General features: G+C 35.2%; 1 long non-coding RNA gene across 1 annotated transcript in view; it reads right to left on the reverse strand.

The window, feature by feature from the left end:
- The window catches only part of LOC136839766 (uncharacterized), a 999,909-nt gene that overhangs the window by 754,018 nt on the left and 218,471 nt on the right, over nucleotides 1-27,420 (reverse strand). Inside the window, exon 3 of the long non-coding RNA XR_010853451.1 lies at nucleotides 19,398-19,427. This is a non-coding gene — a long non-coding RNA (uncharacterized lncRNA). The remainder of the gene's footprint in view (nucleotides 1-19,397; nucleotides 19,428-27,420) is intronic.

Below are 27,420 nucleotides of genomic sequence, written 5' to 3' on the forward strand. Positions count from 1 at the left end.
AGAAGTGGAAATTCTAGAATATGTTCCGTACAAGGTGAGGTGAAGGGTGGTAAGGTTCGCATTTTTAACATTTATGCTCCTTCAGGTCATAATCATACAAAGGAACGGGAAGAGCTTTTTGACAAGGAACTGCCCTACTAACGGTATGATAAATAGCCATACTATTATGAGAGGTGATTGGAACTAGGTTTTGAGTCCTAGAGACAATTCGAATAATAATGAATAAACGTGTCAAAATCACTTCCCAGATTAATCAGGACCCTTAGATTTAATGATCTATAGTTTTCGCATAACAGGGAACCCCAGTATACTTAAGTACGCACAAACTATCTACTGTCGACGCTCAGACTATGTAATTTCAAGTGAAATGCCACCTGTATCATTTTCTTATCATTCTGCTGTCATTTGCAAGGTTAAGATTAATCCAAACATTAGTATTGGGAATTCATTTTGGAAGCTTAATACTAGTTTATTAAAAGACGAGGAAATTAAGGAAAAGTTTATGATTTTGTGGACCTTTTTGAAAACACATAAAAGAAATTTCTATCAGATCAGTAATTGGTGAAATGATTTGGTGAAACCAGAAATAAAGAAAATTCTTTATCACAGAAGGTATAAGGATTAGCAGGCAGAAGTATGGAGTCATCAACTATTTCGAAGCAAAACTAAGGAAACAATACATGAAACTCACTGTGTCAGGAAATGCAGATCATGTAGACATTAATATTTTCAAAGACACAATAAACAATTTAAAATCTCAGATATTAGAAGGGGTTAAAATACGATCAAGAAATCAAGACAGGACTGAAGGGGAAAAAGCCTCCTCTTACCTACTTGGGCAGCAAAGAGCAGTAAATAGTGAAAAGATCATGACAATAGTCACAGAACGAAACAATTCCTAATCTTGATGAAGGTACTGTTTTTTTACAAGTAGCCAGGTCACTGAACATTATGCGTTTAGGTATTACCAAAACCTTTACAGGAAAAACAATTGTGATGTGCCTATGCAAAACTTTTTTATGCAGTTTGTAGAGAAAAAATGGACTGGTTCTGATAACGATATTTTCCGAGAGATACGCGATATTATTCGTTCCATTACTAACAATAAATGCCCTGGTATACACGGGATCCCAACAGAATTTTATAAGGTATTCTGGGAAGATATTAAGCATGAACTAAAATTGTTGCTTGAAAATATTATGGAAATGAAAACTCTCTCCAAGAGTCAAGGTACTGCATTGGTCACTCTCATACCGAAGGGTACTAATGAGAGTGCTTTGGCTGACTGGAGACCAACTTCATTGCTGTGCTGTGACTATAAGATACTGGCTAAGATAATTGCGAAAAGAATGCAAACAGTTATTCTCAACCGTATCAGTCCTGAACAATTTTGTGTGCCTGGAAGATCCATAAATACGTGTAATACTTTAATTAGAGATATTGCGTATTATTGTAATGAGAAAAGAAGTAAAGGTGCTATTTTAAATTATGATTGGTCGGAAGCATTTCACCATGTTGATATTAATTTTGCACTTAAGATTCTTGAAAGACTAGGCTTTTGTGATGAGCTGATTTCCTGCATTAAGATATTATACAAGAATATTGGAAGTTGCTGCATTGTTAATGGTTACACTGGTAGATATTTTAGTGTGCAGAGGGGAGTCCGGCAAGGCTGCCCTCTTTCTATGCTTCTTTATGCTGTTTTCCAGGAACCTCTGTATCTTGCTATAAAAAGAAACAGCTGTATTGAACTTCCCCTTACCAAATGATAACACCTTAAAGTTTTGGGTTTGCCGATGATTAAAATATTTTCTTTGCCAGTGATAAGGGAACTTTGGAGATTAGCACATTAATGTCCAAATTTGAAGCAGCCACAGGTTGTATGCTAAACAAAATTAAGACGAAAATATTTGGATTAGGCCCATGGAGTGATAGGTCTGTTTGGCCTTTACCATGGCTTCAAGGATATACAAGTTCTTTTACATCTCTGGGAATTTTATTTTCTGATAATTATGAAATACCTGTTAACTCTTCGTGGACTAATATGTTATGTAAAATTAGAGTACTTTGGCGAGCTTTCACAGCAGAAGACTTACATTACATCAAAAAGCTATTATTGTCAATACCTTGATTTTTCAAAGACATGGTATATTTCCTATATTCACCCTTTGCCTGGTAAATATGCAAAACTACTGAGTAAATAAGTTTTCTTTTACATCTGGGGAAAAAGATGTGAATTTATCAAGACAGACACTTTAACAAAGTCAAGGATTGTAGGAGGGATAGGAATTTCAAGTCTTTTATGGAAGACACAGAGTATTCCAGCTGCCTCTTTCTTAAAGTTACACTGTGATGAGGAATACAATATTATATCAATTATTATAGCAATTCACACACACGAAAGGCTTGTTTACTGAAAATTTAAGACAAAACGACGATTCATATGTAATGGCACCTATGTATTCTGAGGTCTTAATAACAGTTAGAAAATGTAAAACAGTTCAGAATTTCCCTTTTCGTATATCGAGAACTATATATGTGAGCATACTGCCAAAAGTACAGCCAACTGTTGAGTAGATACCCCCTTCATAAATGGCCCTTGATTTGGGAAAACATCAGTATGAACCAATATGAAATTTCTTTCTGTTGATGATAGGGAAATAATATATAAATATATTCACGAAATCTTACCTAATAACAAAAGATTAAGAGAAATGAAAATAACTCAAGACTTTCATTGCCAGTTTTATGATGCTGAGGAATCAAATATTCATATGGTGTATATCTACAAGAAAATTGCAAACATAATAACCTGGTTGCAGGGAGTTTTGAAGCATTTTTGCAATTTTCTGAATCGTAATTTCATTAGAATTATGTATTTGATTTCCCAGAGGCATCGAAGACCCAAAAGAATACAGCAACTTTAATTTTGTCAAGTTATATTGTATATATATGATTATTCAAAGACAAAAATGCGCCTGAACGTTTGATTGCAAATAAAATAAAAGCTTCCATTATACATAACCACAGAGATATCAAAACCAGTTTAAAAGACAAAATATTCAAGCATTTCACGACGGATTTTCGTAATACTAAAAGCAATGTATCCTAGATGTAAATGTATGTAGTTCGAGATTTTTTTTTATCTTTTGTAAATAATTTATTGAATAAAAATTAAAAAAAAAATTAGAACTGCCATTTAGAGCAGGAATACGTGATTCCTCTTCGCTGTAGTATCTTAAAAAATCTTTATCATATTGTAAGATTTACACTATTGTAAATTTATCTGTGGAAAAACCTTTCCAGTTGCTTAACCGACTTGCTACAGAAAAATATACCTACTGCTGCTGGAAAAACAACCCCTAAAGCCTGATTTTCCAGTTCCCTCATCATCAGTGGTGAGCTGTAGTGTTACATATAGTATCTAAAATACAAGTAAACAACAAATGTTTAAAATGTAACTCTGATGATTTTCTTCATTGAACTTTGATAGCTACCGATGATCATTATAATCACTGAAGTGCAAACATTCCTATGGAACAATATTAAATGCTCAATAATTAACAGAGGAAACTTTTGCAGAGCAGAATTCCCTTGTTTAAAAATAATCAATAACAAAATAAAGAGAGATCAACAAACCTTAAAAAAACAAAAAAACAAAAACAGATATACTGTAAGTCAGCAGAACCGAGGCAATGGTTCAAGACGCTTCAAAATAGTGTTCTTTAAGGTAAAGTAGATACCATAAAACTAAGTTCTATGTTAGGTTCAATGCCTCTCACAAACTTAAGCAAAATACACAAATAAAAATAATAATGGGGGATGAAAAGTGATACAATATTACTCAAAACAAAAAGTAAAGGGAGAAGAGCTTCATTTTAACAGCTTTACGAGTAAAGCTTCCAAATGAAGTACAAGACAAGAGACAAAATCATACATTTAAAGATGAAAATGGAAACATCTAAGTACAAACTATTCAAAATGCATAATCTTACCGAAAACTACCAAATTAAAAGTTTTTGTCTGTACTTGTTTACCCGGAACCCATTCGGTCTTGTATCTCGCTTAAAATGTAATTTCTTCCCGTCAACATCACGTCGGAAATTCTTCACAAACTGAATGAAGTCACTAATCATTTCGTATTTGGTAATTCTAACAGTGTTGTAACTTTGACTACATCTGTTTTGAGTGCTCTCTCTCTCTCTCTCTCTCTCTCTCTCTCTCTCTCTCTCTCTCTCTCTCTCTCTCTCTCTCTCTCTCTCTGTAGCATATTCTTTCTCCTTTAGAAGCAACCAGAAGTTGGGTCTTCAGGTCTCCCCTCTTTTCGAAAGCAAAAATGAAGTTATGAATGAGCCTTATCAGGCCACTTTTGGTCCCCTCTGCCATACACGAAGGGTAAAAGAAAGAGAGAGAGAGAGAGAGAGAGAGAGAGAGAGAGAGAGAGAGAGAGAGACTTCCCCTCTAACTCCTCCGCGTTTCTTTTTATTTTGTTTTTGAATCACCTTTAATTAGTTTGTCATTGCTCATTCTCGGTTGTAGAAGACTTTGCCAAACTTTTCCACCTGAATTCTTTTGTCAAAGTTTGGTGAAATCCATGTCATTATTTGCTGTAAAATTACTATATATGATACGCTTATTACACATTTCCTTAATATTTGTAGCTCTGGAAGTCTAACTTGTGTTACAATTAATAAGACTTCATTTTCTTTCTTCTGCGTCGCTTGATTACGACTGAGAGAGAGAGAGAGAGAGAGAGAGAGAGAGAGAGAGAGAGAGAGAGAGAGAGAGAGAGTCTTTTCTCTAGCAGTTAAATATCTTGAATCCAATTTCTGGTTTTGTAAAGATGATGCGCAAATTGAAATTACAGTTTATATTTTCAGTTCCACAAATATATAATGATATTCTCGTTATTCTAAGAATTTGCATGAGCCGATTCAAAATTATTAATAACTTTTATAGGAAACTCAAATCTTTGGTACAGTCATACTCATACGTGGTGCGACATAACAGCAAAGGATTTCGTTCAAAATTCACTAACTGGTAACTAACATACTGCATATCTAATTACTTCAATGCAAAAACACATTCAATTTATAAAATAATGCCAGAGGAAGTTCCATAAGAGTAAAATCTATCATATATATCAAAATTGTCAGAAAATATCGCTTACATCCAAATTTCAGTAAAAGCAATGACAAAACATTTCCAAAACTGTCGTTCACTCAGCAATGATGTGTTTGACAAATAAATTTTGTTACCAAACCTAAGTTTGAATGTTAAAATGATAAGAAAAAATAAACAAAAGTTTTCACAACATTATGATATTGCCTGAATTGCAACCATAAAATTTTAAACAGTCTTATTTGATTATTTTGACACACATGCTGAAAAAATAAATACATTAATAAATACTGTAACAGCCTAGCTAAAATACATCCACCATTGTCCACGGGTGGGCATGGCCTGGTTGACCAAGGTTTTGTTCCTAGGTCAAGGTGTGTTAGTTTTCTCTACTTGCTAAACATCATTACACTCAACATTCACATCTCTCTGCTAACAATTTGTGAAAGGAAAGCACATGAAGTTATTTACACATTCTCACACTTCAGGTTACCTTATGAATAAATTGTACACCAAAATCAAGCAAAAGGCATTTTAAGAAAATATCTTTCTTAGTTTTAAAAAAGGTGTTGCATAGGACTTGACACTAATACCAATAATTATTTAAATTGACAACTATCTTTTCAATATAATTTAAAGAATCATCCTATTTTATTCTTCAAAGAATAGATAACCACTAAAAATAAATCCTTTAATAAACTAGATTATATCTCAGAAGATTAATTTTTTTTAGGCCCCTATATTATTACAGCAGCATACAGACAATTTTAACACAGTCCAAATCTCTAAAATTCAAAGGAAGCTATTTGTAATTTTTATTATTATTTCTAAAACTTTGTTACAAATGTTGACCCTATTACGACTAATGCCACATGCCAACCTTGTCACACCTGCTTTGAACTAAACACAGCAAAAATAATATATGTATATTCAGTTTTTTCAGATAAGATATGAATGATACCAGTGCATAGGAAAATAAGGTTAGCTGAGTATTTACTAACTTATCGACATGCATGACACTAGAATAAAAAAAATTAACCCTAATTAGCAAATGCACAACATTTTACACTGCATCTGAGATTTTGGATGATAAAAAAAATCATGTTGCGTCACAGTTGAGCATGGCTGTACAAGAGATCTGTTTCCCTAGCAGCATTACAAGTTTTGGAAGACACAGATAATTATGGATATATTCTTTATTTTTCTAACATTCAAAACAAGGGTTTCAAAATGCAACCTGCACTGTGGTTGACATTACTGTAAATGAACAAACATTTGTAACCTGGCGTAAAAGAAATTTTCTTGATATGAAATGTGAAAAGCATAAAGCACGCTAATATCTTCCACAACTCTTAAAAGCTAATTAAAAAAAAATAATGGAATAATGGTCAAATCTATTCTTCGCATTTAAGGCTCCTGTTACAATCATAATGACCACAAAAACATTCTTTATTAAACAATAGAAATAAGAAATCAAATCAGATTATTTTGATTGGCATCTACTGACGGTTCCCGTTCAAATAATTAATATCAGACGAAACACCCCACATATATCCACATAATAATTTGAATACTGTTCCTAAGAAGATCATGCTAAACAGACAGGAAAGCTGTCAACATGATCCAATATCAGTTGGTTTTCCCCCATCAAAAATGACAAAATGGCATTTCTACTTGCATGAGAACTCTGTCCCTCAAGAAATGAATATGTATTGCAGCAAAGGAGGAAAGATAAAAAATAAAGTGCAGGAAAAAGGAAAGAAAAAATAAAGTGCAGTAAAAAGGAAAGAAAAACCCAAGGAAAAAATAATCAACACCTCTCACGAAATGACAATGTATTCCAGGTCAAAGAACGGAATGTAAAAAAGGTTGGGTTGTAGAAAGAAAAAATTACAAGAAAAAGATCGGCAATTCCTATGCATAATGAGAAAAAATCACCAACCTCACTTACAGAGAGTCCTTACTATTAATATTCTGAATATTATTTAATCTCGAACAGCAAGTATTTCTGTAGCCAAGACAATAATCCCAAAAATACATGTACAGTGAGTGTTATTCAAAAACATTTAGGCTATTGAAGACGAGTTGGGTGCCGATTTCCACAGAGAGGAATGAGTAGAAATTTCAAAACAGAGCCCCGTAAAAAATTACATTGGATAATTGTTGACGCAAGCCTAATGGTCCTACGCTATTAAGAATTCTTGAAATTAAAGGTCAGCAATTTCGAATGGAAAGCGTTAGGCAGAATACTGAACCGCTTACCAAGAAAATCGTGTAAAGGAGGAACGTGATATTAAGGAAAAGATGTTGATTTTTCACAATTTCTTAATCATCATTTAATAATAATACAGAATATATAACCCTTTTAAAATTATTTTCATAGAGGGTACAGTATTATGACACTTGTGAGGACAAAGAATTCACGCTCTTCGCAACAGAGATGAGAATGGGTTCAAATCTCTCGAAAGCAGAGAAATAATATATATATATACAGTGGTATGTATATATACTATATATATATATATATATATACATTACATATATATGTGTGAGTATAAATATTTGTATGTATATATACATGTATATATACTCAAAATAACATAAATACATTCTGCACGAAGTTGTATTTTGTTCCTTGAAGATAGCGGCAGATGAGTCTCTGAAGCTTGGAAATAAAGAATGTCCTTTTTTTTAACCTTCGACCTCAATAGTACAGAAAGTTAAAAAGGGGAAATTCTTTATTTTCAAGACTATACACACACACACACACACACACACACACACACACACACACACACACACACATATATATATGTATTTACAGAGGATATATATAATGTATTTACAGAGGATCAATATATATATATATATATATATATATATATATATATATATATATATACAGAGGATCTCAATAATAAAATAGAAGATTCTTCATTTCCAAGCTTAAGGGACTCGTCTGCCTCCAACTTCAAGAAACCAAGTACAACTTTATACACAATGAATTTGTGTTATTTTGGGTATGTATGTGTGTGTATATGTATATATATAATATATATATATATACATATATATATATATATATATATATAAATATATATATATATATATCAACATATATATATATATATATATATATACATACACACATCAACACACATACATATATAAATATGTGTGTGTGTGTGTGTAGGTCCTGGCCAGTTTCGACTTTATTTCTAAGCCACGGAAGGACTGATAGAAGAGGGCAAAAATTCACAACATATATGCTAAGGGACAGGAAAATTATACTTACAGAACAATAGAAACTAAAGTTCCATACCTAACAGGTGCCAGGGGCTGGAGCACACACTCATTTTGTTTGGGTCAGATACTCTACATATTTGATTATCCTTTTCCATAAATATCTACTACAGTCCTTTAAATTTTAATATTTTACATATTCCTTTTTAAATTAATGGATCAACTTCATGCATGCCTTGAGTGATATTCATATTACACAAAAGTTTTATTTTATAAAACTAGACTCAGTGATATTTTTTTCCCAGTGCATTACTAGAAAAAATCATCTTGGTGCCCCTGCCCAGTTGATTGTTTTCACTGACAAGTACAAATATTCCACTGTTCACCTATGCATGTCTTACACATTTTTTTTATATTGTTCTATTCTCTTTTCCAGTATTTTTCCCGTTTGACTTATATACAAGTTATCGTAAGACTTACAAGGAATTTGACATACCATCCTTCAGTAATGTCGGGAGAGTTCTTTGTATACAAGTTTCATTGTTTGACTGTTCTTAAATGCTACACTAATTCCAAAATTCTTATGTAGATGGGGTATACGGAAGCATAAGCATTTTTTGTTTTTTGTAATTTTCTTGTTTGTTTTGATACAGTCCTTTTCGCCGCTTCTAGTGTAGTGTCAATATATAGTCAGGATATTTAAATTTCTTGGCTGTATTCCTAATCTCTATGTCATCATTAATGTATTCACGGCTAAATAAGCGTAATGCTCTTACACACACATGAATGTGAACAACGATTTCTTAACTTCATTGCTTTGACCAGAACAAAAATGAACATAGGCAGAATTATTGGTGAGTTTTCTGTAAGCACTATACTTAAACCCAATACTATTTCTATGCATTAGGTAATCGAAAAAGGGTAGGCTACCATCCTTTTCCATTTCCAGAGCGAATTTATTTGAATGGATGGTAATAATTCACTTAACTTATCAACGAAGTTATTTACATTTTCGTTCCCTGGTCAAACAACTTCTTTGACAAGTTAAATGAATTAGTACTATCAACATATTCACTATGGAATTACTACCCTTTTTGGATTGCCTAACCTAATACATAGAGGATATCGTGCAATTGGAACTTTAGAAGTTCAAGCGAAGATGCAATGCATTACTTCTCTAATACTATTCTCCTTGCATTTTAATACATTTTTATCTATTTATTACTTTATTTTTTCTATATTTCCTTTACCTACTCTTACTTATTCCTAATGAACACCATATTTTTTGGAAGCTTGAACTGCAAATTAATGGCCCCTGTGGGCTTGTTCCATATGAATAAGTGTCATCTTCTGAATAATAATATAATAATAATAATAATAATAATAATAATAATAATAACAATAGAACTGTAATGCGTTCATATAAGTGTTTACAGAAAACCTACCAATATTTCTACTTATGATAATCTTTATTCTGGTAAAAGCATGGGGCACGGACGAGCTGTGTACTATTTGCAATTCATATATACAGAGTATATATATATATATATATATATATATATATATATATATATATATAGTGTATATATATATATATATATATATATATATATATATATATATATATATATATGTGTGTGTGTGTGTGTGTGTGTGTGTATTATATAAGTCCAGTTTACACCGACAAGTCAAATAAAACGTACTGTGTACTAGTCCGGCCAGATACTGGAACCAATGCAGGACGAGCTGTGAAGGTGGACTAATATGTAGAGGGTGTTTATCTCTTATTCACAAACCTGGGTTGTCTCAAGTGCACAATTCTGCACCTCCAATTGACTCATGCATCAATACAAAATTTTGCCTGATATTGTTTCCACAATGATTTCCAGAACACAATGCACCTATTTAATCTCTCTCTCTCTCTCTCTCTCTCTCTCTCTCTCTCTCTCTCTCTCTCTCTCTCTCAGAGATAAGAGTTTCATCTCTTCAAACTCCAACACTTCACACTGTCTAATACTGCGAGAGGATAATCATCACATACACTGGGTTCAATCGTCACTACATTATGTTTTATCACAATGGTAAATTACACCTGGGCGGACGGAGACATACGGCTTTTCAGTGATAGAACCATGGTTCCAAACTTTACAATTTACTCAATAGATGAACAAAACACACAAAAATAAACATAAAAAGATATAATTCGATTGTTTTACCAGAAGCTGACAAAGACCTGAATGTACTTATGAATGAATTCGCAGAGTTTGAAGTGAAGTCAATAGCAAAAGACTTAAAGGAGGGAAAACTCCAAGTTATGCTAGAATCAATGAAGAGGTGATTTTAGGTGAAACTGAAATGACCCCTCGTGTACTAACTATATTGCTTTGCAGAAGACAATAAGGAAAAGCCTGCTGATCGAGAATTGGAGGTTACAAATGTGGTAACTGTAGAGTAATTACATTTAAATCGGTTGGAACGAAAATATTCAGATTAGAAAGAGAAAACAATGAAAAGCTCAGAGATGTACAAGCTGGCTTTAGAAAAAGACAGGAGTTGTACATATCCAATAATTGTGTAAAGGCATACTGTGCAGCAGAGTATGGAATTTAAAAATACCCTTCTGGTGGCTTTCAATGATTAAGAATAGTTAATAGGAGTGCCCATCCACTAATATGGTTCACAATGGCATTCATGTTAAATATTTTCAACTAATTGAAATTACCCATGGATGAATTTGATACAAAAATTATGTTGATGGGCCTTTGTCAAGTGAACTGCAGTAAATAGTAGGGTGCTACAACCGAATATTACTTGACTATTTCATTGAAAAAAAAGGGTTCTGAGATGGAAGAGAAGGTTTAGATTGGAGTAACAATAATAAAAAATATCCAGATGATGCCATTTTAATCAGAAAAACACCACGATATTTGCATATCTTGCTTACACCCCTGAATAACTAGAAACTTATCAGAGTTTAGCGCTTTGAGTGGGATGGTGTGAGTTGTGCACAGGATCAGCAAAACTTTTGTAATGCTGAAAAAGATATGAGAATGCATTATGATTAGGGGCGAAGAAGAGTGGCTCATTAGCAGATTTCTTTTAGCTAATGAGTCTTGTCATCTGGAAGAAGACACAAATGAAAGATTTGAGTACACAAGAAAGTGTTCTGAAATAAATCATTGAGATGCGGCCCATGAGAAGATTTCAAGGAAATGATGTTGAATAAATTTCAGTTAAGTAAAGAACACAAAGCAGATCTGTGCCAGAGATATCAACTAATAAGAGAGCCTAAAGAATCAATAGGGCATTTGTGTGCCAAATTTGCAAGGATGCTGATAGTTTTGCACTTGGTGATGAAGGTAGACTTCCAGAGGAGGACAAACTGGCAATATGCCGTTGCAATTTATTAGAAATACTGCCGGCCCTGTATATAGGCTTTTAATACAACAGGCACATATCACTGCAAGAACTAATCATACACTTCCAAAGGCTAGTCGATAGAATGGGTGAGGAAAAAGGGATAACAAGCCTTTAGTAACATGCAAATTCAGCTCATGATGGTGCAATCTTCCAGTAAGTAATTTAGGCAGCAAGAAATGGAAGGGTACCCACGTGGAGGGGTCAGGCTGGAGGGAGAGGAATGCCTGCTGGAACTTTGGTGGTATAGGGGACTTTCAGGCTTGGTGCTTACAACAAAGTGACAAACAATGCTGGGGTCACATGGGCGGTAATCCCAAAAGGAATGGTGCCTGAGTGAGGGGATGAGGAGGAAACTAACAAAGAGACAACCTAACCCCCCAGCTGATGGTTGGGGCCATAGGAAGGACTCCCCCGAGGAGAGCCGTAGTTCATCAGAATTCTGGACAGATGGGAAGGTGTGAGGCAAGCAGGAGGCATGGACTAGCCTTCCCTCCTTATGCCCCATGGCAAGGTGGGCCTACTGTTAGTCCAGAGACTCCAGACACGGTAGGACGAGAAAACTTGTTCACCGTCCTACATAAAAGGGCAAGTGACTCCTTGATGGAAGGGGGACCAACCCTCCAGGGGCAAGGTGAGTCAAGGCGAAGCTGACCCTTGCAAATCTTGGGGGACACATGCTACATTCGAAGCAATGGGCATTATAGCAAATTCAGGTAGTATCCATAACAACTGTTCAAAACTCTTCTGTTGGACCCTCCTTGGGAATCGAGGCCACTCGCTGCATGCTGGGAATAGACTTCTGCCAAGACTTTGGGGTGAATATCCTGAGACACGTTTGTCCAGCTAAAGTGTCCTTTGGCAATGAGATGATCCCCTTAAGACGATAAATGGGAGAGCCTCTGAGCATCGTGGAAGTATCAACAAAAATAGTCAAAGTGCAATCCCAGCACCTCTAAAAGAGGTGAAGTAGTCTCTGCAAGGACAGTGGTGACTTTGTTTGTTACGCCCTCTACGCCCCTTCCTGAAGGAACACTAGGGATTGTCAAGCCTCGTGCTAGGTGGCAGGATTAACTCCCAGAAGGGATCGTATGCACAAAAGGGAGGGATTTATACACCGAGTGTTAATGACATTATATATATATATATATATATATATATATATATATATATATATATATATATATATATATATATATATATATATATATACTGTATATAAATCATGAAGGAGAAGGAAAGGTCAGAATCTATTGCAAATCACTGCGACGTGCTGTTGGTATTTGAAATCTAAAACTATAAAACCTCCAAATCCTTATCGTCCATTAGGGTACCTGGCCAGCGATTTTATTGCCATGAAAGAAAAAATGTTATTCTCGATACCGTTCGCAATCAGGGGTATGGAATACTTTTGAAAACGAGTTATTTTGGAAATACCGTAGTTAAGTTTTCGACAGGAAATTCGACTGCAAATCTCTTCTTTTCTATTATTAATAATGGTAATAAAAGGCCTACAACGTTATAGCTTTATTTTTACGGCTACGTGCAATTTGCCTCTCTTTCTTCTCAAAAGTTACTTGTTTTGTCACCCCGAGGAAGAAAAAATGGATCAAAGTAAACAAAGGCGATAGCCATCTCCTTAATGAACATATTCTCTCTCTCTCTCTCTCTCTCTCTCTCTCTCTCTCTCTCTCTCTCTCTCTCTCTCTCTCTCTCTCTCTCTGCGGAACAAGAGTATGTAAATAAAAAACGAAATATTTTTCTACTACATTTAGTTAATTGCACATTCTTCTGTATTTTGTAGCCAGATCGTCAGGCAGTATGAAGACATCGCTTTTAAAATCTGCAGTCAGTAGAGAGAATCGCGTATTTCAGCCTTATTTTTTCATCAAGCCTAGGGTTATTTTCCTATAAAGTTCCTCTCTCTCCTCCTCTGTACTGGAGGTAAAACTGGTGTCTCCAGGCACTTCTGGGCCTTGGAAAATATGGAATTACTGAAGACAGGACGGCATGCCATGAATAGCTCTCTCACAAAGAATATGAGGACAAGGGATGAATACGAGTGCTGAATACATTGTGAAACATGCAAAAATGTGTGCAAAATTATAAAATGCCATTTCGTAGCATTTTGCCCAAGCAGTGGCGGTGACTTCCACTTGTTGCTTTTATTCTGATATCAGCTTCTATCGTTTTCCTGTTTCGTAAATAGTATTTGCATAGTATTTATGGAAGACATGGGTAAACGAATGGGTTAGGTAGTATCGTGGAGAAGCTCATATGTCCATTCTAGCTACATGAGCTTCAAGAAAAATGAGTAAGGGAAATGTTCTTCTGTAGGCTACATATTCAGGGAGTCATAAAAAAACATCTCGGTAATGTGGGAAGATTATCAATAAATGATGTACGTGTAAAATGGTATTTTCCAATACTCAGTGTTGCACTTCTCGAGTCAACGATTAAGAGCTAGTTTCTAAGAATCTGAAAACTGAACGAATTCTCTGCAATCTACATTTTCTAATTTTGGTCTTCTGCCAAGATACTGTTAACCCCATGAGTTGCTTCCAACAACATCACATATATTACTTAATAATTAATGCTTCGTTTTTCATTAAAAGTTCCTGTAAAATATATTAAATAGTTTACGATAGTGACTGTGCTCTCATTGCCGGTGGACAGTGCGACAGAGGAGGAAATTTTCATGGCCCTTTAGACATTACATTTTTTTTTTTTACACCAGGTTTAATCTTTGGTTCAACAGCTAACGAATAACTTTCGTAATGACTACCAAATTGTTTTTCCTTATGGCTACCTACACATAGGGGAAGTGTTTATTAGTCAACTGATTTAAAACACATGAGGCTACATGTAATTAAAGAGAGATTTTACTCTTGGATACAACTACACTTTACTAGAAAATGAGTCATTTTTCATATAGACTTTTAAAGATGGCTTCACCAACTGACTAGTTTTCTATGTTAACCTATAAAAGAACACTTTCTATGCTAACCTGTAAAAGAAGACAGTATCAGTAAATATCCAATACTGTCGCATCTTTTTACCAAGATCTGAGTCTGGATACGTGAAATCCTCGACGAACAATTTAAAACTCAAGTTTTGTGTATTATGAAACAATTCACAGCTTTGAATAATTCACCTCCATGCCATATATAGCTTATGAGCACATTGTGATCAAATATGTCATAAATGAAAACATTAATTAAATAATCCTCGCTTGGACATCAATGGTATATATTGACCATATAAAGAACGTTCATAAATAATAAAAAAATAACGTAAATACTACGTATATTTTTATTATTGCTCACCGGGCATAAACCAACATGGAAATTTTCATATCCTCCGTAATGGCAATGCTTTCCCGTTTCATTTCATTGTAAACAGGGTACGAGTATCGTGTTACACTTACATAATATGGTTTTCATCTCAGAGGATTCTTTAAAAGACTTGCACACACACACACACACACACACAGAAAGAGAGAGAATTGTGTTTGTGAAATATCAAAATTACATCACCACTTTATAGCAAACTCATTATTTCTGTTCTGCAACATGTGCAAGACCATTTCCGACACAAGCGTGATACACAATAAAAAAGAAGAAACCTCTGTCTAGCATTAAGTTTAAAAGCCATGACCAGAGAGCATGCTCTATTGTTATTCGATAAATATCCTGGAATTTTAATTCCTAATCTGCATTGCATTTGATATATACGGCAATTGGCGATTTTTGCCACATTTTCACCCTCCTTCATTGCCTCTTTTCTATTCCTCCCCTTTCCTCTATCCTATTTTCTCCCCTACTCCATGCCTTCCTTTCTATCAACTGCAGTGTCCGCCGGCCTCATGGCTAACTCGTATGGTGGCCATGTCCACATCCCAATCGGAGTTCCCAGATACGATAGGCACTTCAGGAACAGAAGATTCGAAAAAGTTTCCATTGCTATACAGCAATGTACCAACTTCCATTACTTTGTTATAGGAATCATTCCTCGCTGCATGTTCAAAGGAGTGAGAAGATAAGAACCAGAGGAGATGGAGTCTCCTTGGGAAGCACTTTACGGATCTGTCCTGCTTTCTAATCAGAATATATGGTAGTCTGGAGGTAACTCAAGAGATGTGGACTCCTGCCTCAGGGAAGCCAGTATGAGACTGTGACCAAGCCTTCATTGGTCTACCTTCGAGGCCCCACCACACCAGGACCCTAACCTCCAATCATATCCCTAGCTAGTATCCATACTTATTTCTATATAACAAGAAGTGTTTGTTTTTGTAGAATTCAACAGACTTTTATTCTATTTTGCGACCTCATGTATCTTTTTAAATTAGTCAATGTTCATTATCTGTGCCCGGTATTCCGAATATTCTAGCAAGCAGTTGGGGTTTAAATTGTCTCGAGGTAAGAAAAGAAGTTAGCCACGCCAAGGATTGTCTGCCAATCATAGACCATAAATGAGTATATGAACAACCCAAAGTCGCCTTGATTCACATAAATGTGATCGTTTTATGAAAATTCGGCTGTAAAGCCAAGCGCTGGACACTTTTTGTCATTCAGTACTTTACAGTAAAAAGAGGGGTTGGAGGTGATTGGACAGCAAGATACAGGAAAGGAAGCGGGAATGGAGTTAAAGTAAAAGGCTGAAAAGTGGGAGCAGACAGGATCCGAAGCGACGCTGCAAACAACCTTCAATAATGCTGCAGTGCATCATGTGAGCTAAACTGACAGCACAACGAATATCTTATTTTGGTCTTGAAGTTTAACAAATTTAGAAAAGAGAAGTAAGTGCAACTAATAATTCTTGACCCCCGTGAATTCTCAGAAACTAACTGTGTAAGCAGAGCTTTTAGCATCAACAATATTTCATCAAGCTGCCTAATGACTTTTTGCGTGATAACTAAACTTCTACAAAGATTGTTGCTGGACTTCACGTTAAGTATTAGTTGAAATTTTGGAAAATAATGCTTGACTTTACCAGCACAGCTGAGCCATTAAGGATTTCAAATCTAGCAAGGCTCCGTTCGGCTGAGTTGGAGTTTCGAGGTTTATTGTTTATCATCTTTTAGTGTGATGATTTTGACACAAACCTGTATGTATGTGTATATGAGTGTGTGTGTGTGTATATGTATATATATATATATATATATATATATATATATATATATATATATATATATATGTGTGTGTGTGTGTGTGTGTGTGTGTGTGTGTGTGTGTGTGTGTGTGTGTGTGTGTGTACAAGCCACAACTTGACTAAGTTTTAAATTTCAGCATAAACATTTCCTGTATATTTTTTTTCACTTCAATTCCATGAGAAACAAAATAACTGCAACAGATCTGACCGATCAAGTAACTTTAAAAATTGAGCTGACATTCGTAAAAATGCAAAATAGTAACTAAAAAATCATAATTCAATCATAAGGATTTGAAATATGGACTTGCGCAAGTTTGTAACGTTTCTACGAAAACAGATTATGTAATATGTTCATCACGGATATGATAAAAGACAGAGAGATATTGTAACCCGTATAGACAGTAAAATCATAAGTAAGAATAAATACATCGAAAACTTAGAAATTAATTAAAAGCAAAGTATAAAAGGCTGAAAAATCATGAAAGCGACAAGCAACATCAAAATATGAGCTGACCTACCTACATTATGTGGTAAAATATGTATCCTGAATGTCTTTGTAAAGTGGTTTGAGTTAGAGAGAAACCAGACCTGCAGAAAAACTTTAAAACAAAGAAAATAAAAAGCATAAGAACTTAGGAAACTAAAAAGAAACATATATATAAAGCAGAGTGAAAAACATATTCACTGGCAAGAACATCAGCTTACATTTATTGCAGTTTCAATTATTTACAGAAAATCGCAGAAACCTTTTTATCTAAAGACCCGGCGAGTCTGGATCCTGTGCGATGGGACTGGTGTAAACCCTACTTTAGTCATTACCATAAAGACAAGCGTGCCATAACACCCGGAAGAATAGCCGCTAACTAGCCTTTCAGGAGAGCTTTCACTGCGAAATTCAAACTCCGCAAGCACTAGCAGTCTTTCAATTCGTACCAAATAGACGGACGTATCTTTCCGGACGCTTAACTGGCTTCGGAAAATCTGCATACTGAGAAAACAGAAATTGCTGGGATATAAATATCGGTGGATGCGTGATAACGAGTCTATCTCATTAACCCAAAACTAAGGAATACAGGAACTTGTTTTTCACACCGTTTTATCCAAATCCTTTTAAAAAATAAAGACAACATAATTAAAAATAAAATCTATAAAACTATGAATTCACTACTTTGATTGAATATCGTGACCAATATGAAAACGTTTATTCGTAAAGGTATCGATAACTTTATTACTATGTAACTCGACAATTAAAAAAATTTGTTAAATCTTGAAGTTGTCTTGAGGTTCGTGAAATTTTTTTTCCTATATTAAACTTAAGCGAAAAGAAACTGGAACAATACTGAATTCAGACGAAATGCTTGGGTCAAATTGTGACTTATGGTAAAAATAGTACCTGATTAATCTCAGTTATATACATATATATATATATATATATATATATATATATATATATATATATATATATATATATATATATATATATATATATATATATATATATATGTGTGTGTGTGTGTGTGTGTGTGTGTGTGTGTGTGTGTGTGTGTGTACGAAATGACAGGTGCAATTTATGTACAAATGAAGACGTACCGGATGGAAAAATAAAGCATAGTATATAAATCCTGACCGACCGGTTTGTCTTCAGTTTTTCAAGGCATCTTCAAAAGGACTGGCACACTGTGGTAGGAATTTATATTATAAATGCTAGGGCGACAGTACAAAAGATCACACAGTCGATATACGTATTTGATCAGGGTACGAAAATGAAAATATTTTTGGGGATAAATCGAATAAATTGGTTCCACTGATATGATTCACGATGAAAATGGAAAATGACGGAAGCCTACCCTTACTGGATTGTTTAATACACAGGTGTAGCAATGATTTATGTATTATTAAAAAAACTACATATAATTTCTGCCACATTTTCATCCTCGCCAGAATAAAATAAGGAAATCAGTTTCACGTCCATCCTTTTGTGAGCATCACGTATATGTTAGCCCTTGAGTATACTGATGACGATATAGATGTGATATGGAAAAGAGGCACTAAATTAAAATACCTTGATTCTATACTAAACAATACTTTAAAAGGCCGCAAAAATTATTTTTTATGGTTATTCCAGAGAAACATGCCACACGAAACTTCATCTCTTTATGGGAGATATGTGACATTCAATACCGACAATTCAGTGAAAACGTCACTTACAAAAACTCTCCTCACCATACTCATGCTAATACTATTATACGTCACGTGCCGGTTTTCATACTGGTCAAACGAAAATATCATCGGAATTGAAAATAGAATAACAAAAAAACTCTCATCAATCGGACAGGTGTCAAAAGTTGGATCAGTTTTATAGAAGAAAGCTGCAGAAATATGAATTTCAGTCAAGAAATGAGTAAACTTAATCCATTTCTTCAAAAGATATGTACAATGTATAGATTTTAAGAAAGGTACTTTACCTGGGCCTGACAGCAAAGATGTGAGTTCACCTGCAAGGAAAAAATCGAGCATTAACCTCTGATGCCAATGAGTCTACAACTCCACTTTTTCCTATCACTCAGGTGTGAATATTTTTTACCAACCTCTTTATTTGTACGGTTATCGTAACATTATGCAAAATAAATTTCTACCACTATATGACAGTCCTCTTGAAGATATCTTGGATAACTAAAGGGAAAACATGTCACGATTTATACTCTATGTTCTCATTTTCACCTTTGGTACATTTATCCGCGCCTGCTCGAGCGCACGCACACACACACACACACACTGACTTAATCCCATGACATTTTAGCGGCTTGAGATTTTCTTCAGTTTTTTAAGCTTTTGGCCTCGAACTGAGGACTATTTTTCTCTGTCGATCACTGTATCTAGCAAGTCTTTAAAATTTTTTTTTTTTTTTACTTAACAGGATTAAAACTCTGGATGGGAAGTAGTTCTGCTCTGCTCTTTCAAGTTATTTCTCTCTTTTTTTTAGGGAGAAAATATTCAGGTCTAATCCCGTCATACCTAGCCAAAAAGAGGAATTACTAGAACATGCGAAGACAGCCACTCCCCGGATACACATAATCCTTAGTCAGTAAATGCAATAACTGCGCGATGGCAACGGCTGAGAGGGATAACTCCGACTAGATAATGGCAGAAAAAAGTGATATTTTTAATAAAGAAAAGTTATATATTTAACGAAAAAGTAATCCAGAAAATCCTTTAGTTGAGGTCTAGGATCCGCCCAACAGACATTCCCTGTTTACTGAGCTCCTAAACCTTTAGAGTCGGCCGACAGATGAGATCCACTTGTATATTTCTTGCAACGAATGTTAGTATCTGGTTACAAAAAAATAAATAAATAAATAAATAAATAAATAAATATTATATACAGTATTACCAAGGTTTAAGATCCAACAGGATAGAAATGAGTGAGGAAAAAATATGACAATTTACCGAAAGAAGTAAGACTGCAGGCAAATTATCGGAAAACCAGAACAAAGCATGTGCAAGAGCAAGCAGTCCTGGCTAAAAATCTGTTATTTGTGTATTCATAGTAATATGAATCATAAATACTAACAGGCTAGGACACAAGAGTTAATAAGAAAATTAAAAAAAAGACAGGTTTTCCATAGAACCATCTCATTCGCAAAAGGTGGCCCAACAGGTTTCATGACTGGTTAATCGTAAACGACAGACAACAGAAAAGAGGTAAGTGTTGAGACTCTTTCTAAATAATTAACTGCATCTCTGCTTTCTGTTTTCCAAATTACTTCAACTAAATATTAACGCATGTTTCAACCCTTAAAATTCAATAGCCAATCACGGTTTGTTTTCATTTTTCAAAACTGTTTTATAAAAACGCCGTTTCTGACATTTAATTAAAACCAAGGGTAGAAATCACATTTCCATTAACTACGGAAACAGTTCTGTAGTAATTGGTTCTAAACATTAACAATTTTTCAAAATCTATTGCAGTCGGGTACGTAGTAAAAACTGAAATAAACTGATGATGGAAATTATTCAGTACTATCGTACTAAAGCTGTTATTTTTCATCTCCAGAAAAGAAATGTTTGATCATTTTTTTCTTTTATAGTCCAATATTAAAATAAAAAGATAGTTTGCAAAGAAAGGACGACAAGGGTTAATAGCTGAATCAATTCGGGGGTTGAAATTTACGTGGCAGTTTGATGTGTTGGGTCCATTCCCTAAAACAGGATAGGGAGTGGGCTCCCCAAAAATGGGCTAACTCCGTGGAGTGGATACATCAAATATAGCACCAAAATTACGCAAACTTAGCATTTACCAACAAGCGCAAGTAATCTGTAACCAGTACTATGACTATTATGCAATAAAAGCAGGCAATTTCGACTGTAATTAGTTGCTAATAATAACCTCCTTCACGATTTGAACCACACCCTAGTGAAACACCATCCCAGTGTTGTAACTACATAGCTACACAAGGCACAAGAGGAGATGGCACAGATCTAGAGCTAAAAAGTTTTGGTATTACAGGGGGTACTACTGCATTCATATCTATAGTTTTCCACCATCCCCACCTCGCCTGTAGTGTGTGGAAATGTGAAACATCTACAATGTGGATTCTTAAGTAATGTACACAATAGAAGCCATGAAATGCATCAAGAACATGTGTGTTGAAAAGGTTTTGCAAACAGAATGCCAGCACACAAGAGGAGAAACAAATAATCTTTCTGCCCAGAATGTTTAAATGCAAATGAAAATTAAGTACAAAGAACACCCAAAGGAGATGCTCTCATGCCTCATGAACTGAGTGTCTTGCCTCCAAATCCAGAAACATTGCTGTAATCTGGCCTGACACTGCATCTGGCCAACCTCATTCTTGCAAACCCCCCAGTTACCTTGTTATATTATAGTGTTATGAGGAGCACCTGGATAGGCATTGGGATGAGTGTCTGTGACTCAGAATGAAACTTAGAATGAAAGAAAGTTTATAAGTATGCAAAATTCGTTTTAGAGAGACGAACTGGTGAAGATTCTAGACTTAAGCTTCTCATTTTGGTTTGCATGAGATGAGGCTGATGGCGCCTTAGAGGGGAGCAAGTTCCTCTAGTGATAGATAGTAGGGTTCTCAGCAGTGGGCGCACACAAAGGGCAGTTTGGCGCTGCTCCCTCAGCCCTCTCAATTTTGTTAATTGATTACCTACAAATAAACTTTTCCCCCTAGTGCAGTGCTACCTGAAAATCTTTCCAGATGTGGAACTCATTAATACGGTCATTAAGTCTCATGTATTGGTGAGCATACATGTCTTCCCACTGTGATCATAGCAGTGTCTGATGGGACACCATCTAAATGAGATTAAGGCCAAAACTCACACTATTGGAAATCAAATGCATTTCTTCTTCACTGACCATAGGTTTTGAGGAGACATCCACAAAAATATGGAGATGGCACTCTCTACACTCTCTAGTAATGAAACTATTTTCTCCTGTGACCTCTTGACTCTAGACTTGATCTCAATCAGCAATGACATTCCACAGCTTCATATGTATAGTAAGGGGGAACAGGAGGTTGAATGGATCAGAGATAGTAGCTCATACTGATACCATCTTCCATTTTCTAAGCCTATTAGTAAGATTTGCCAAGTTGAAGTAGTTCTCGATTTGTGGGGAGAAATTCATGTAAAACTTGTCTTCCTCAGCATTCCAGGACAACCCCAAAAGGTTTGAGTCTTATATGAGACCTGTTGTGTAAGATCCACCGAAAATAATCATGTGGCATGATAGCTTCAGTCTTTCATGAAGATACTCATGGAGAGGGGGTTCTTCAAGGACTGAGAATTGTTGTTTTTTTGTTCTGAAAAGTTTTTACTATTTTTTTCGTTCTGAAACGTTTTAATTTTGTTGTCTTGTATTCTTAAAAGTTTCAATGTTTTTGTTTTTTGTTCTGAAAAGTTTCAGCTTTTTTTGTTTTCTGTTCTGAAACGTTTTAACTTTTGTTTTTTGTTCTGAAACGTTTTAACTTTTTTGTTTTGTTTTCTTCTGAAATGTTTTTAACTTTTTTTTTTTTTTTGTTCTGAAACGTTTTAACTTTTTTTTTTGTTCTGAAAAGTTTTAACTGTTTTTGTTTTTTGTTCTGAAACGCTTTAACTTTTTGTTCCTTGTTCTGAAACATTTTAACTTTTTTTGTTTTTTGTTGGAAATGCTGGGACAAACCCTTTTCACAATCCCCGAGAGAATAGAAAACCCAGACCCACACTGATAAGAACTATGAGAATTGATGTTCGAGATGCGTAAAGATATGAGTAAGGAAAGCACAGGAAGGACATAAGTGGTGGAATTTCACAGAGGATCTTTGCGACTCGAGGTGATGATGATCATGATAATTATTTTGGCATTTATCCCAGTTATTATACAAAAAAATTTATCAATCAAAACTTTTCTGATCTTTTAATTCAATCTATGAAAAATTCTATTACATCTAAATATTTTGGGTATTTTTCATTTTATTTCGAAAATGATACAATTTTTTATAAGTTGTGCTGTGGTAAGTGAGGCTGAATCTTTTGACTTACCAGAAATAGGAAGCAAGTGGCTTAAAAAAGTCAGCTTTATTATCTAAAGGCCTTTACTTTTGGCCAAGCTCGGCAATGTATGCTAAAAAATATAGTATGATCACGGTGAGCCTCATGGATGTCAAATGCACACTGGATCAGGATCATGTCATCGAACTTCAAGGTGAAGTTGGGATATGCATGTATACAATCATTCAAAAATGTGACCTCCACTGACTAAATTTTTCTTGCTTTAAAGACAATGAGTATGAGCACCATCAGAGAGTCCTTCTACACTGAGTGGTGGAGCAAATAATGATTCAAACCATTTTCTGGGTACCAGTTTTAGCCTTCCTCACTAAGATTGAGGATAAGCTGCTCTCTAGCAGGATGTCTTCACTCTATTTTGGTATAACGTTAATGGCTTTATTAAGGACCCCTTCAAGAAAAGGAGCTGGCTCATAATTCTCCTTTAACCCATAAAAGGCCATTCCAGAAGGGAAGGGCAAATTTTATTTGCCCCCATCTCTTATGATCATGCTTTGCAAGTTTTCAGTCACCTGCTCTTCTGGGCCTTGTCAATTGATGTGCAGCATCCATAGTTGTGACATGGCCATGAACCTGTTGCAGAGTTCTGATTCGACAATCACAGCCGTCTTGAAGTCAGCTCTGCTTACAAGATGACATCCAAATCATGATAAGGCTGAATTAAGAGCCTGCTAACATCAGTGAGTAAGAAAGCAATGCCCTCAGCTCTTTTGTGGCCATGAACAAAGGTTTTATAAAGTAATCAGGGCTCATGATGACAGCAAAGTCTCCCAAAGTGTAGGACCTACAGAACAAGGGGACTCCTTCTCCAGCCTGTCACAGAGTTCAACATCACTGATGTGAAAAGTACCTTTTCCATGTACTCAAATAATGTTAATTCTTCCACTGTGGAGTCTGAATTCTTGCATCATATTCACAGGCTGTAATCCACGTTTTTCAGAAACTGAGGACACACAGATTTGGTCTGTGGCAGTATGCTGAAGAAGACGTGGCTTTTAATGTATGTTCTCTCACTTTAGGGTGAAAGTTGCAAAGGCCATTTAATGCAGATCAAGAATAACCTCTGATACATAATTATTAAGATCCTGTGTTGTAGGTCATGCCAGTGCTTGAGCCTACTGTCTTCTTGACATTTCTGTTGGCCATCAGGACTGAGCTGTAACCATGCTAATGTTCACATTGTTTTTAAAGATATCATGCACAGGAAGGCATGATGTCTCCAATCACACTTGTAGCACTGCCTGTTCTAGGCAATCAGGTAGAAGGTGTCCTGCTTTGAAGCATCCAAAACAAAGGTCAAGGTCACATTACTGAGCTATGTTGTGTTCAGTATCTGGCTGACTAGAAACACGTCCTCCCACAATGAAAGCCTCTGGCAGATGGCATCTGTATAGAGATCATAGGGTAGGCATCTCCATGTGCCCATATGGAGGACTTCTTGAGAAAGCCATTACAGACATCAAAGTTTGCGGGATTTTCTTGCTGTGGGAGGTGTGGGTGTCATAGAGTGGCCATAATTTTCGAGGGTACACTTGAGGGCTAAGACTAAGTAGGGGTGGGCGTGTTGGAGACTGTTGGTGACTGCATAACATAATTTTATATTGACAGTACTTAGCTCTAAGACTTTTGCAGAAAAGTTTACTGTTCCTTCACCAGAATGAAACTGGAATCATATGTCCAGCATGTCTTATAAATGTTCAAAGTAACACTATGGTTCATTGTGGCAAGCATTTTGGCATCATTTTAATGTCCAAATCTATACAATTAAAAACCATGGAAAATATGTTCAACAGTCATCATGGCGAAAAAGGACTAAAACACAGCAATGGTGCTATCAAAAAGCTATCTACTTATACTGGGCAATGTATCCCTTTGCTGAATAATGTAACAACTTACTCTATTCGTTGTTGTATGTTTTTCAGGCTACGCAAATAAGGTGCAAAAACTGTAAATCTAAATGTAAATTTAAAGCATGTGGGAATGAATAAAATGTAAATACAGTTTACTAAGTATGCACATGTGTGCAGCAGAAATATTGTATGTGTAGTTATGGAGCAGTCTGTAGTCATACATTTGCGTATATGTATATGTAGTATATATATATATATATACATATATAGTATATATATATATATATATATATATATATATATATATATATATATATATATATATATATATATATATATATATATATATATATATATATATATATATATATATATATATATGAATACAGGCATGAATACTTATTACGCTTGTGATTCACTTGTAGGTATGTGGATGGGAATTTTAATCTGCCTCATTTGGGTATTTGTATATAACAAATATATTTCTATTGCATCTCGTATAAATGTAACAATAAACACTTTGCATCATATTGTACGACTTTTTCTTATTGATCAATACATTACATGAATTATATCCGCCTTTTCTTTGCCATCTTCCCTTAACCCATGTTAAATTTCACAGAAAGTTTCATTCTCTCAATGACAAAAGTCACTAAAAGCTATGGCAGCATTTATGTGTATACCTCTTAATTGCGTTTGCATTTTAGTCCGAAGAATAAAAAGTTTATGTCTCAGGACAGGCTACCAGCTGACCCAACGGTCTGCTCTGACGTGAAAAATTATCCCCCAGCCTAGCTCACCCCCAGTTCATCTTCCTTTTCTTTGGACCTTGGTAACTGTCACCACATGATTACCATCAGGTACGTAACAGTCGCTAATACGGCAGACAATACTTCCTTTACTGATTACTAACGGGAAACCATAGTTGTTGCAATGCCAGACTACAAAAACCAATCAAAGTAAATGTTACGTGAATATCCCACATTGCTACTTTAGAGTTCTATATCACTTTCGTTTTCACAGTTAACAGCGCAGCTGGCATAAATTCTTAAATCTGTTTCAAAATTATTAATCTATGTAACTAAAATGAGAACATAAATAAGAGGCACCGGAGCTCAACCAATCACAACTTTCAAAATAAATCTCCCAGAATATGGAAAATATTTTAACATGCTTCCTTTTACTTGCAAGTCGTGCCTAAGTTGGTAGCTGCAAGCACCGAGCTCTCATATTCAGAACCTACTGAATGAGACACAACAGTATTTCATGCCCTTCTTTCCGTGCTCTATTCCAATAAAAGAATATTTCTTGAAAATCGGCTTTTAGCAAGATAATTCCCCTTTGTCTTTCGTCACAGCTCCTTGCGGTCTTTTGCCCTAAAAAATGAGACGACAGCCAATTGATGACCAGACTTAGCACCCAACAATTTAGGAATATTTCAATGAGGTATTGTTCTAGGAAAAAATGGCAGACACTCCCTCCACCATAAAAAATGAAGCTTATCTCTCTGACTCATTACCATATCGTCCAAGCAAAGGAGAAATCGTTAGTCATATTTCCTGACAACGCTTCCATACAATCAGGGCGCATAGGACCCAACAAGATGAATATGCAGATACTTTTTGAAAGTTACGAACTTCCGCATTTTGCGCAGAACATAGAGTGACAGTCTCACCAGACTTCGGAAAAAACGACTTTCATTATAACTTTACTGTGAGAGAGAGAGAGAGAGAGAGAGAGAGAGAGAGAGAGAGAGAGAGAGAGAGAGAGAGAGAGTCATACGTAAGGAGAGAAATTTATGATGTATCTTAATCCATATCAGAATCTTTCTTTACAGCATGATAGATAAAGATATTGGCACAGTTATTCATTGTCAAAAATCATTCTTTTGTATGAGATGAAAAAACATTTCCTTACGTAAGCAAATATGTGATTTTTACAATTCACCTTTCGAAATGTCCTTGCATCTCATAGAGATAAAGCTATCAAATATTAAATTCTTTGGCAAAAACGTTGCATCTCTTATAGACAACAGGAATCCATCATTAACGCTTTGGAAAAACAT

The sequence above is a fragment of the Macrobrachium rosenbergii genome, chromosome 6, assembly GCF_040412425.1.
Source record: "Macrobrachium rosenbergii isolate ZJJX-2024 chromosome 6, ASM4041242v1, whole genome shotgun sequence".
Classification (NCBI taxonomy): Eukaryota; Metazoa; Arthropoda; class Malacostraca; order Decapoda; family Palaemonidae; genus Macrobrachium; species Macrobrachium rosenbergii.